This window comes from Rhipicephalus microplus, unplaced genomic scaffold, assembly GCF_043290135.1.
Source record: "Rhipicephalus microplus isolate Deutch F79 unplaced genomic scaffold, USDA_Rmic scaffold_433, whole genome shotgun sequence".
In the NCBI taxonomy this organism is placed as follows: domain Eukaryota; kingdom Metazoa; phylum Arthropoda; class Arachnida; order Ixodida; family Ixodidae; genus Rhipicephalus; species Rhipicephalus microplus.
Genome location: NW_027464997.1, coordinates 12501 through 25000, shown reverse-complemented (window position 1 = coordinate 25000; position 12500 = coordinate 12501). Strand labels below are relative to the sequence as shown.

At 60.4% G+C, this 12500-nt stretch overlaps 1 non-coding gene across 1 annotated transcript; it reads right to left on the bottom strand.

Annotated features, from left to right (window-relative positions):
• Positions 1-1691: 1691 nt before the first annotated feature.
• On the bottom strand, positions 1692-3506 carry LOC142794473 (small subunit ribosomal RNA). The gene has a single exon (XR_012892371.1). It is a non-coding gene; the product is annotated as a small subunit ribosomal RNA (ribosomal RNA).
• Between the last annotated feature and the right edge of the window lie 8994 nt (positions 3507-12500).

Sequence of the window (12500 nt, the reverse complement as noted above, 5' to 3'; positions counted from 1 at the left end):
AGTCAAAACCAAACGTTTCTGGCACTCGGCCAAACAGTGGCCAAGAAGGGCGCTTTTCAGCGCACGCTTGGACTCCAAAACTCTGCCGCGCCTTTTTCGGCTGCCGCAAATCGAGCAAACGGTGTGTTTCGGACGGCGTTTCGCTTCCGCTACTTGCGAGTGCTTTCGTGGTCCACCCCTCTATAAATACTCGGGAGGCGTCGAAGCCGGTTCTCCAAGCCGGACCCGTAGGTATCGTTGTGTGCTCGCTCTCATTGGCCCGCCTAACCAGAAAATGCCTGCGGTACACCCATTTGGATAAGAGTGCACGCAGATGCGGGCCTCGACGGCTACACATTTCCTCGGGCGGCCGCCTCCCGGCCTCCGTGGAGCGCGGGATGCACGGTCCCATCGACAAGCCTCTCCCGTTTTTACCGTGGCGTCGCGGTTCACCACGGCGGGCGGGTCGGTCTCCTCCGCATAAAAAGGGGGACCCCCGCTTTTTGTTCCACGAAATCGCACAAGCTTTTTTCGCATCCACGGTTTGCCACCGCACACCAAAATGCCGATCCGGCTGCCTACTTTAGCCAACAGGTGGAGCCAGGCGCGCCGTACTTGCGCGGCACTTCCCACGTCCACCGAAGTCGGTGCCAAGGACCACTTTCGGCGCCGGAGCCGCGTACGAGCCTACTCGAGGCGGAAGAACGAAGCCAGCAAGGGCCTGGCCGCAAGTGCGTTCAATTGTCGGGACGTCCAAGTCCCTCGTTCTTCCGTGCTTCCTCTTTCGGCAAGTCGTTGCGGCACCTTCCCAAAGCGCGCAGACCCGCTAATCGCGACGAGCGCGACGTGGCCGTGCCGCCTTTCCCTCGGCAGCAAGCAAAACGCCTGGCAACGTCGACGCTCCCCTAACCGCGATCTCGCACCGTGTTTCGTGTGGCGAATTCAAAAGCCGGCCGGCGCTGCTGCAACCATTACGGTCGGTACGCATACGCCGCGGAGGGCGGGACGGTCATCGGAGCGTGCGGTTCCTCCATCGAGTACTGCGCACCTCGGCCGTCGCATCGCCGTGCCATGACCGGCCGCGCGTCAACGCGAACCGGTGCCAGCGAGATCCCTCGCCTGCAAGAACCGACCGGCAGCCTCCGTCACCCGAGGACGCGGAGGCGCTTGCCGCGGACGGCGGGACGGTATGCACTGGTGCACAGCGGACCCGTCACATCGCCAGTTCCTTGACCGACCGCCGACGCTTGTGCCGTTCCTCTCGTACTTGGCAGTCGCCGCGCGATTGTCGGGTCTCGTTCTTGCACGCTCGAACGGTCGGGAGGGCACTCGGCTGGCGTTTCGGGAACGCGCAGCCTCGCCTTCTACCGACGTAACCACGACTCGCCGTTCGCGCTCCGCCGCTCCTGTTTACAGTACTAGGCGGTCCCGCAGCGGTCGGGTCGCGCATTTCGAGCGCTTCGAGCCACGGTGCAGTGGCGGGTCGAAAGCCGACCTATGAGTGCGTTGCGCCGTTTGTACCCGCGTCCGCCACCTGGCCGACCGTCCAAGGTCGCGGTGTTGGCGTCCGCTGGGCGCAACAATTTGTCACGGGGTGCCGCTCCACATTCAGGCAGCCCCGTGGGGAAAAGCCGACCCCGCGTCCAAACGGGGTCAGCGGCAGAAAGTGTCGGGCGCAGACGCAGCTGAGGCGCTCACCCTTCACAATCCGTTAATGATCCTTCCGCAGGTTCACCTACGGAAACCTTGTTACGACTTTTACTTCCTCTAAATGATCAAGTTTGGTCATCTTTCCAACAGACCGGCGCAACCGAAAGGCCGCGCCGGACATCGGTCCGAAGACCTCACTAAATCATTCAATCGGTAGTAGCGACGGGCGGTGTGTACAAAGGGCAGGGACGTAATCAACGCGAGCTTATGACTCGCGCTTACTGGGAATTCCTCGTTCAAGGGGAACAATTGCAAGCCCCTATCCCAATCACGAAAGAAGTTCCACGGGTTACCCAGTCTTTTCAGACAGGGATAAAGACACGCTGCTTCCTTCAGTGTAGCGCGCGTGCGGCCCCGGACATCTAAGGGCATCACAGACCTGTTATTGCTCTGTTTCGTGCGGCTAGGAGCCGCTTGTCCCTCTAAGAAGGTTGTAAGGTGCTGGGAACCCCGCACCTATTTAATAGGCTAGAGTCTCGTTCGTTATCGGAATTAACCAGACAAATCGCTCCACCAACTAAGAACGGCCATGCACCACCATCCACCGAATCAAGAAAGAGCTCTCAATCTGTCAATCCTCCCAGTGTCCGGGCCGGGTAAGTTTTCCCGTGTTGAGTCAAATTAAGCCGCAGGCTCCACTCCTGGTGGTGCCCTTCCGTCAATTCCTTTAAGTTTCAGCTTTGCAACCATACTTCCCCCGGAACCCAAATACTTTGGTTTCCCGGAAGCTGCCCGCCGAGTCATTTGAGTAACTCAGGCGGATCGCTGGTTGGCATCGTTTATGGTCAGAACTAGGGCGGTATCTGATCGCCTTCGAACCTCTGACTTTCGTTCTTGATCAATGAAAACATTCTTGGCAAATGCTTTCGCAGTAGTTCGTCTTGCGACGGTCCAAGAATTTCACCTCTAGCGCCGCAATACGAATGCCCCCGTCCGTCCCTCTTAATCATTACCTCGTATTCCAAAAACCAACAGAACAGAAACGAGGTCTTGTTCTATTATTCCATGCAAGTTTATTCAGGCGACTCGCCTGCGTTGAGCACTCTAATTTTTTCAAAGTAAAAGCACCGGCCATCTCGAGGCACACAATGAAGTGCACCAAGAAAGAACCGGCATGATGTTCAGTCCGAGCCGTCGCATCGGGTAGATGCACTACTCGTCTGGAACTGAGATCCAACTACGAGCTTTTTAACCGCAGCAGCTTTAGTATACGCTATTGGAGCTGGAATTACCGCGGCTGCTGGCACCAGACTTGCCCTCCAATTGATCCTCGTTAAAGGATTTAGAGTGTACTCATTTCAATTACGGGGCCTCAAAAGAGTCCCGTATTGTTATTTTTCGTCACTACCTCCCCGTGCCGGGAGTGGGTAATTTGCGCGCCTGCTGCCTTCCTTGGATGTGGTAGCCGTTTCTCAGGCTCCCTCTCCGGAATCGAACCCTGATTCTCCGTTACCCGTAACAACCATGGTAAGCAAGTAACCTACCATCGAAAGTTGATAAGGCAGACACTTGAAAGAAACGTCGCCGGCTCGTGGCCATGCGATCAGCACAAAGTTATCCAGAGTCACCACACAATACGGGCCGAAACCCGATCGATCTTGGTCTAATAAAAGCACCCGTTACCCAAAGGGCTCCAGGCTCACTGCATGTATTAGCTCTAGAATTGCCACAGTTATCCAAGTAGGAAGAAACGATCTAAGGAACCATAACTGATTTAATGAGCCATTCGCGGTTTCGCCTTATTTCGGCATGTACTTAGACATGCATGGCTTAATCTTTGAGACAAGCATATGATTACTGGCAGGATCAACCAGGTAATCGTTCGACTGCGCGTCCGTCCTCGCCCTCGGCGGGCCGGACGCAGTCTGTGTGCGGCGGAGGCCACCTTCAGGCGCCCCAACACGCTTATTTTGCACTCCGAGATGACGGCGTTCGAGCTCGCTACGGCACAACCTTCCCGAAAGACGAGTGGGAGCCGTGCGGCAAGAAGCACGTTCATGCTCGCTCTTTTTCGTTGCATCGACTCGGTCGCGCCGTGCGGGTTGCCCAAGCCCGCTGCACTGTCGGTGGACCGGCCGGAACTAGCAACGGAGCCGAGACTGCAAAGCCGCCAGACGACGGGTCACGCCCGCGTCTTCGGCGCTTTCGCATCTGAATCGCCCGAGGACGACACGGAACACACCTCGATATCGTGGTAAAACGGCACCGTCCGACAACCAGCCCCTAACGCATCAAGCGGATGAGGCTGCAGACGACTGCCGTGGATTCCCCTGGAGCAGACCCGAGGACACGCTTGACGAGGCCGAAGCCCGCCGCATATCAGACACCCGGTCGCTTTCGCGTACGCCGCTCACGAGAACCCCCACATAATAGCAGCGATAAGTACCCAGACCTCCTTGGGCCCTAATACGAGCGTACTCGAGAAAATTTCACCGCGGGTGTGCCCCGAAACGTGTGGCATGTTGAGCGTGCCACAAGTCTACGTCGCTCTCAAACCCGCCGAGGTCGTAGAATTTGCGACCCTACTCACGAAATTCCCACCGAGGATACGGCCGCAAACGTACCGCACCTTGGGTAGGCCACGAGTTTGTGCAACACTACGCTGACGGCACAGCACCGAGGTCGTGCGCGCACGCACGGGAAAATTCCGCCGCGGTTTCTGCCGAAAACGTGAGGCACCACGACTCTCCGCAAGTTCGCGTCGACTGCGAAAGACCGAAGTCGTGAACGACGTGTCCGCTACTCGCCGCCGACACGCTGGACACCAAACGTACAACGACTCGACGGCGTCGTAGAGGCCCACGACGCGGTTTTCCTTAACGACGTCTCGGCGTGGCACCGACAGGTTAGAACGGCCGACCAACGTTCCCTGTCCGCCGTTCGGCTCAGTCGAAGGGCTCGGCGACTTCGGCAACGCTGCGAAGCCGCACGGTGACGCACGCCATGTCCCCATTTTTTTTTTTCTTTCTGCGTCTGCCGGGGTGCCCCTATAATAGCAGCGATAAGCACCCAGACCGCCGTGGGTCGCTCGCCCCGGCTGACGTGGTTTTTCGTACTCCTGCGGCGGTCGCCGTCAAGCACGTCCAAATACGCTACTTTCGTGGGCGCATTCACGCTCTTTCGCTTCGCCGGAGTGCCAGCACTCACTCTGCCAAAAACGGCGAACATCCGAGCGGCGGTTCCCACTTTTGCGTCGGCGTCGCAAACCCCGCCCCGGCAGACGAGGTTTGCCGTACTCGTGCGACGGTGGCCGGCGGGCACGTCGAAAGACGCCGATATCGTGCGCGAATTGGCGCACCTTGGCTTCACCGGAGTGCCGCCACTGACTCCTCCAAAAACGGCGAAGATCCGAGCGGCGCTTCCCACTTTCGCATCGGCGTCCCGAACTCCGCCCCGGCTGACGCGGTTTACCGTACTCGTGCGACGGTCGCCGGCGAGCACGTGGAAAGACGCCGATATCGTGCCCGAATCGGCTCCGTTCGGCTTCGCCGGAGTGCCAGCACTGGCTCGGCGAAAGACGACGAACATCCGAGCGACGGTTCTCACTATTGCGTACGCGTCGCAAACCCCGCCCCGGCAGACGCACTTTGCCGTACTCGTGCGACGGTCGCCGGCGAGCACGTAGAAAGACGCCGATATCGTGCCGGAATCGGCCCCGTTTGGCTTCGCCGGAGTGCCAGCACTCACTCGGCCACAAACGGCGAACATCCGAGCGGCGGTTCCCACTTAGCCGTCGGCGTCCCGAACTCCGCCCCGGCAGACGCGGTTGCCGAGCTCGTGCGACTAGCGACCGCGAAGCCGTCTCGCGACGCCGCTTTCGTGCGCGGCTCCCACTGCGACCTGGGTCACCCGAGGTCGACGAGCAAAAAAGAATGTCGAAAAAAATTTTTTTTTTTTTTGCGTCTGCCGGGGTGCCCCTATAATAGCAGCGATAAGCACCCAGACCGCCATGGGTCGCTCGCCCCGGCTGACGTGGTTTTTCGTTTTCCTGCGGTGGTCGTCGTCAAGCACGTCCAAACACGCCACTTTCGTGGGCGCATTCGCGCTCTTTCGCTTCGCCGGAGTGCCAGCACTCACTCTGCCAAAAACGGCGAACATCCGAGCGGCGGTTCCCACTTTTGCGTCGGCGTCGCAAACCCCGCCCCGGCAGACGAGGTTTGCCGTACTCGTGCGACGGTGGCCGGCGGGCACGTCGAAAGACGCCGATATCGTGCGCGAATTGGCGCACCTTGGCTTCACCGGAGTGCCGCCACTGACTCCTCCAAAAACGGCGAAGATCCGAGCGGCGCTTCCCACTTTCGCATCGGCGTCCCGAACTCCGCCCCGGCTGACGCGGTTTACCGTACTCGTGCGACGGTCGCCGGCGAGCACGTGGAAAGACGCCGATATCGTGCCCGAATCGGCTCCGTTCGGCTTCGCCGGATTGCCAGCACTGGCTCGGCGAAAGACGACGAACATCCGAGCGACGGTTCTCACTATTGCGTACGCGTCGCAAACCCCGCCCCGGCAGACGCACTTTGCCGTACTCGTGCGACGGTCGCCGGCGAGCACGTAGAAAGACGCCGATATCGTGCCGGAATCGGCCCCGTTTGGCTTCGCCGGAGTGCCAGCACTCACTCGGCCACAAACGGCGAACATCCGAGCGGCGGTTCCCACTTAGCCGTCGGCGTCCCGAACTCCGCCCCGGCAGACGCGGTTGCCGAGCTCGTGCGACTAGCGACCGCGAAGCCGTCTCGCGACGCCGCTTTCGTGCGCGGCTCCCACTGCGACCTGGGTCACCCGAGGTCGACGAGCAAAAAAGAATGTCGAAAAAAATTTTTTTTTTTTTTTTGCGTCTGCCGGGGTGCCCCTATAATAGCAGCGATAAGCACCCAGACCGCCATGGGTCGCTCGCCCCGGCTGACGTGGTTTTTCGTTTTCCTGCGGTGGTCGTCGTCAAGCACGTCCAAACACGCCACTTTCGTGGGCGCATTCGCGCTCTTTCGCTTCGCCGGAGTGCCAGCACTCACTCTGCCAAAAACGGCGAACATCCTAGTGGCGGTTCCCACTTTTGCGTCGGCGTCGCCAACCCCGCCCCGGCATACGCGGTTTGCCGTACTCGTGCGGCGGTGGCCGGCGGGCACGTCGAAAGACACCGATATCGTGCGCGAGTCGATGCTTCTTGGTCTCGCAGGAGGGCCGCCACTCACTCCTGCAAAAACGGCGAAGATCCGAGCGGCGCTTCCCACTTTTTCGTCGGCGTCGCAAACCTCGCCCCGGCAGACGCGCTTTGCCGTACTCGTGCGACGGTCGCCGGCGAGCACGTCGAAATACGCCGATATCGTGCCCGAATCGGCCCCGTTTCGCTTCGCCGGAGTGCCAGCACTCGCTCGGCCAAAGACGACGAACATCCGAGCGACGGTTCCCACTATTGCGTACGCGTCGCGAACCCCGCCCCGGCAGACGCGGTTTGCCGTACTCGTGCGGCGGTGGCCGGCGGGCACGTCGAAAGACGCCGATATCGTGCACGAATTGGCGCTCCTTGGCTTCACCGGAGTGCCAGCACTCACTCGGCCAAAAACGGCGAACATCCGAGCAGCGGTACCCACTTAGCCGTCGGCATCCCGAACTCCGCGCCGGCTGACGCGGTTGCCGAGCTCGTGCGACTAGCGACCGCGAACGCGTCTCGCGACGCCGCTTTCGTGCGCGGCTCCCATTGCGACCTGGGTTACCCGAGCTCGACCAGCAAAAAAGAAGGCCGAAAATTTTTTTTTTTTTTTCTGCGTCTGCCGGGGTGCCCCTATAATAGCAGCGATAAGCACCCAGACCGCCGTGTGTCGCTCGCCCCGGCTGACGTGGTTTTTCGTACTCCTGCAGCGGTCGCCGTCACGCACGTCCAAATACGCCACTTTCGTGGGCGCATTCGCGCTCTTTCGCGTCGCCGGAGTGCCAGCACTCACTCTGCCAAAAACGGCCAACATCCGAGCGGCGGTTCCCACTTTTGCGTCGGCGTCGTAAACCCCGCCCCGGCAGACGCGGTTTGCCCTACTCGTGCGACGGTCGCCGGCGAGCGCGTCGAAAGACGCCGATATCGTGCGCTAATTGGCGCTCCCTGGCTTCTCCGGAGTGCCGCCACTCACTCCTCCAAAAACGGCGAAGATCCGAGCGGCGTTCTCCACTTTCGCATCGGCGTCCCGAACTCCGCCCGGGCTGACGCGGTTTACCGTACTCGTGCGACGGTCGCCGGCGGGCACGTCGAAAGACGCCGATATCGTGCCGTAATCGGCCCCGTTTGGCTTCGCCCGTGTGCCAGCACTCACTCGGCCAAAAACGGCGAACATCCGAGCAGCGTTTCCCACTTTCGCATCGGCGTCCCGAAGCCCGCCCCGGCAGACGCGGTTTGCCCTACTCGAGCGACGGTCGCCGGCGATCACGTCGAAAGGCGCCGAATTCGTGCACGAATCGATGCTTCTTGGTCTCGCAGGAGGGCCGCCACTCACTCCTGCAAAAACGGCGAAGATCCGAGTTGCGCTTCCCACTTTTTCGTCGGCGTCCCGAACTACGCCCCGGCTGACGCGGTTTACCGTACTCGTGCGACGGTCGCCGGCGGGCACTTCAAAATACGCCGATTTCGTGGGCGCATTCACGCTGTTTCGCTTCCCCGGAGTGCCAACACTCACTCTGCCGAAAGCGGCGATCATCCGAGCGGCGGTTCCCACTTTTGCGTCGGCTTCGCAAACGGCGCCCCGGCAGACGCGCTCGTGCGACGTACTCGTGCGACGGTCGCCGGCGAGCACGTCGAAAGACGCCGATATCGTGCTCGAATCGACCCCGTTTCGCTTCGCCGGAGTGCTGCCAGTCACGGCGCAGAAAACGGCGAACAAGTGTTTTTTTTTTTTTTTTCCTAGAATTTGTGTTATAGAAGGCACATTTGATATCGGACGATAATTTTCAACTTTATCACGCGCACCGATTTTCGTGTAGAGGTTTGCAAGTTTATGGGAATTTCTCCACTTGGAATAATGCGATTTAGTAGTACTACGAGAACTTCATGGATGTACTCAAGGGTACGGGGCAAGTCAGTTACGTCAACACCTGCAGATTTTTTACACTTCAAACTGAAAATTGTTGGTTGTGAGTCCTCGTGTGATATTAAAGGCCGATTCGCTAACACATAGAACAAAGAAAGAAAGGAAGAAAAAACGCCCGCGCTCGCTCAAGAAACCTGGGTTCGCAACAAGTGGCAACAACAAGCAACCGAGCGAGTGCGCCAAAACCCGTGGCGGCCGAACAAACGCGAAGTCCCAACCGCGTCAGCCGGGGCGGCACGGGACAGGAAAAATCACTTCAGCCGGGGCGGCGGGGCACCGAATAAACCTCGTCACCTCGTCGCAGGATAAAAGAGGAAACAAAAAGTCTAAACAGCGTCTGCTGGAGCGAATGCGTAATAAAACAACAACAACAACAAAAAAAAAAAACACCCGCGCTCAAGAAGTCTGCAATCACCACAAAAGGCGACTGTGACCGAGCAGCGTCAGCCGGGGCCGTGCGGAAACGGAAAAACCGCGACTACCGGGGCGTCGAGGCACCGAAAAATCCACTTCAGCCGCGGCGAAAAAAAAAAACAAAAAGAAAGACGGAGGGGGGGGGGGGGGAACCACGTCTGCCGGGGCGAAGGAAAAAAAAAAAACGCGTCTGCCGGGGCGAGCCCGGGTGCGGCACCACCGGGAAAACTGTGGCAAACAGACATGGCGATCGAGTGAGTGGGCCGCCAGCCAGGCTCAGCCAAAAAGTGCAAAGTCCGAACTGCGTCAGCCGGGGCGGCAAAAACCACGTCAGCCGGGGCGGCGCAAAAAACCGCGTCTGCCGGGGCGGCACGAAACCGCGTCAGCCGGGGCGGCGCGAAAACTGCGTCAGCCGGGGCGAAAGAAAAAAAAAAAAAAACGCGTCTGCCGGGGCGAGCCCGGGTGCGGCACCACCGGGAAAACTGTGGCAAACAGACATGGCGATCGAGTGAGTGGGCCGCCAGCCAGGCACAGCCGAAAAGTGCAAAGTCCGAACCGTGTCAGCCGGGGCGGCAAAAAACCGCGTCAGCCGGGGCGGCGCAAAAAACCGCGTCTGCCGGGGCGGCACGAAACCGCGTCTGCCGGGGCGGCGCGAAAACTGCGTCAGCCGGGGCGAGCCCGGGTGCGGCACCACCGGGAAAACTGTGGCAAACAGACATGGCGATCGAGTGAGTGGGCCGCCAGCCAGGCTCAGCCAAAAAGTGCCAAGTCCGAACTGCGTCAGCCGGGGCGGCAAAAAACCGCGTCAGCCGGGGCGGCGCAAAAAACCGCGTCTGCCGGGGCGGCGCGAAAACCGCGTCTGCCGGGGCGGCGCGAAAACTGCGTCAGCCGGGGCGAAAGAAAAAAAAAAACGCGTCTGCCGGGGCGAGCCCGGGTGCGGCACCACCGGGAAAACTGTGGCAAACAGACATGGCGATCGAGTGAGTGGGCCGCCAGCAAGGCTCAGCCAAAAAGTGCTAAGTCCGAACTGCGTCAGCTGGGGCGGCAAAAAACCGCGTCTGCCGGGGCGGCACGAAACCGCGTCAGCCGGGGCGGCGCGAAAACCGCGTCTGCCGGGGCGGCACGAAACCGCGTCAGCCGGGGCGGCGCGAAAACTGCGTCAGCCGGGGCGAGCCCGGGTGCGGCACCACCGGGAAAACTGTGGCAAACAGACATGGCGATCGAGTGAGTGGGCCGCCAGCCAGGCACAGCCGAAAAGTGCTAAGTCCGAACTGCGTCAGCCGGGGCGGCAAAAACCGCGTCAGCCGGGGCGGCGCGAAAACCGCGTCTGCCGGGGCGGCACGAAACCGCGTCAGCCGGGGCGGCGCGAAAACTGCGTCAGCCGGGGCGAGCCCGGGTGCGGCACCACCGGGAAAACTGTGGCTAACAGACATGGCGATCGAGTGAGTGGGCCACCAGCCAGGCTCAGCCAAAAAGTGCTAAGTCCGAACTGCGTCAGCCGGGGCGGCAAAAACCGCGTCAGCCGGGGCGGCGCAAAAAACCGCGTCTGCCGGGGCGGCACGAAACCGCGTCAGCCGGGGCGGCGCGAAAACTGCGTCAGCCGGGGCGAAAGAAAAAAAAAAAACGCGTCTGCCGGGGCGAGCCCGGGTGCGGCACCACCGGGAAAACTGTGGCAAACAGACATGGCGATCGAGTGAGTGGGCCGCCAGCCAGGCACAGCCGAAAAGTGCCAAGTCCGAACTGCGTCAGCCGGGGCGGCAAAAAACCGCGTCAGCCGGGGCGGCGCAAAAAACCGCGTCTGCCGGGGCGGCACGAAACCGCGTCAGCCGGGGCGGCGCGAAAACTGCGTCAGCCGGGGCGAGCCCGGGTGCGGCACCACCGGGAAAACTGTGGCAAACAGACATGGCGATCGAGTGAGTGGGCCGCCAGCCAGGCTCAGCCAAAAAGTGCCAAGTCCGAACTGCGTCAGCCGGGGCGGCGCAAAAAACCGCGTCTGCCGGGGCGGCGCGAAAACCGCGTCTGCCGGGGCGGCGCGAAAACTGCGTCAGCCGGGGCGAAAGAAAAAAAAAACGCGTCTGCCGGGGCGGCAAAAAACCGCGTCTGCCGGGGCGGCACGAAACCGCGTCAGCCGGGGCGGCGCGAAAACCGCGTCTGCCGGGGCGGCACGAAACCGCGTCAGCCGGGGCGAGCCCGGGTGCGGCACCACCGGGAAAACTGTGGCAAACAGACATGGCGATCGAGTGAGTGGGCCGCCAGCCAGGCACAGCCGAAAAGTGCTAAGTCCGAACTGCGTCAGCCGGGGCGGCAAAAACCGCGTCAGCCGGGGCGGCGCAAAAACCGCGTCTGCCGGGGCGAATGCAAAAAAAACAAAGAAAAAAGCCCGCGCTTAATCAAAAGAAAACAAAGAAAAAAGCTTGCGCTTAATCAAAAGAAAACAAACAAAAAAAGTTCGCGCTTAAGCCTGGCGGTGGAACCACCGGGGCAAACAGACCTGGCGATCGAGTGAGTGGGCCGCCAGCCGGGGTGAGCCAAAAAGTGCAAAGTCGGAACCGCGTCAGCCGGGGCGGCGCGAAAACCGCGTCAGCCGGGGCGGCGCAAAAACTGCGTCAGCCGGGGCGGCACGGAAAAACGAAAACCGCGTCAGCCGGGGCGGCACGGAAAAACGAAAACCACGTCAGCCGGGGCGACATCAAAATGAGGAAAAAAAAAAAAAAACTGCCTTAGGACACCTGCGTACACTTTCATGCGTTTGGGCATATCTCTCTGTAACACGCGCGCCCCTCGTTACGCGCGGCACTCTGTTTTCTCCGACACCCATATTTCGGCGGCATGTGGCACGCGCGCCCGTCCCTACGCACGGCACACCGCAGTGCTTTCTCGATATTTTTCTTTTCCTCCAACACCGTCATCTATAGGCTTTTAGTGACCTGTTGCTCGTGGCAAAAGTTCGCTAGCTCTGACACCTCTTGCATGCGCACCGTTTTTGCGCACGGTGCTATGCCGCAAAGCACGGCAGTCGCATGCGTTTCTCTCAGGCACCTCTTTTTTGACACAACGCTGTGGTGCTTAGAAACACACCCGCCGCTTTTGCGCACAGAACTCCACCGTACAGCACGGTAGTCACGTTTGTTCCACACGAACAGCAGTGTGCATCGTGCTACGACACTTTGAAAGCTTTTTCTTCCGAGTCTCGACCGCGCTGTTCCTTTCGTACTTGGCGCGGTTTTGGGACCAGCTTTGTTTTAAACCCCTACTGCGCGCCGTTCCTTTCGTACTTGGCGCGGTTCAGGGTTTGTTTCGAGCCCTTAGCCGCGCTGTTCCCTCCGT